Genomic DNA, 1,029 nt, shown 5'->3' with positions numbered 1-1,029 from the left:
ATGGGCTTTATAATCCAACTTACTCTTTAGAACAGTAGGTTATCAAAGTTTAACAGAATTGAATTAGAGAGTTTAAGCCACAGATTCCCAGCCCCACCCTAGTAAATCTGTTTGGGTAGTCTGCTCTGGTAGAGTTGTTGTTGTTGTTGTTATAGTGGCTACAAATCGGGCTGCTAACCTCAAGGTCAGCGGTTCGATGAGGCTTTCTGCCTAGTCCTGCACCAATCTCTTAATCACTGCTGTACTTGAGCCCATTGCTGCTGCCACTGTGCTAGTCCATCTTATTGGGAGTCTTCTTCATTTTTGCTGACCCTCCAGCCACTTTTTAATTATCTTTAGCAAAAGTTTACTTGCATGTGATATTAATGATATTGGCCAATGATTTCTGTATTCCCTTGGGTCTCCTCTATTTGGAACGGCACAGATATGGAACTCTTCCAATCAGTTGGCCAGGTAGTTGTCCTCCAAATTTATTGGCATAGATGAAACTGTAAATCTATACAGAAACAGACAGTTTAATCTTTATCCTGAGTCTGGGGGTTTGAAGCACCCACCTTGCACAATTTCTAGTAAAATATGTGGTCCATCCTCCCAGCAGACTGGATCTGTGCTGTCTGTGCTCTAATCAGACTTTGAGAGGTTGAAGGTTCCTGCTACTCATCTTCCTATCCCTTTCATCACTAACCCCAAGGGGTTGCAACCTTAGTGGAACTATTAGTTAGGAGTCTGAGTAGAGAGAGGATTAACAACACGGACCCAATCTGCTGGGGGGACTCTTACAAAATGTGTAGAGCACCAGAACAAAATGGAAATGTCTGGTACAGTTTAACATCTGAAGGTAGTTCAGTCTGTCAAGATCATCTCAATAGTGTTGTTAGGTGCCATTGAATTGGTTCCAGCTCAGAGTGACTCTACATGCAACAGAAAGAACCGCTGCTCTGTCCTTATATCTAAGTCTAAATTCTGTTTGAGCCCATTGCATCCATGTGTCAATCCATTTTTTTTTAGGGTCTTCCACTGTTTTTGCTG

The sequence above is a fragment of the Chrysochloris asiatica genome, unplaced genomic scaffold (genome assembly GCF_000296735.1).
Source record: "Chrysochloris asiatica unplaced genomic scaffold, ChrAsi1.0 scaffold00111, whole genome shotgun sequence".
Taxonomy (NCBI): domain Eukaryota; kingdom Metazoa; phylum Chordata; class Mammalia; order Afrosoricida; family Chrysochloridae; genus Chrysochloris; species Chrysochloris asiatica.
The sequence above is the reverse complement of the archived record's forward strand: the minus strand, read 5'-3'. Positions refer to the sequence as shown.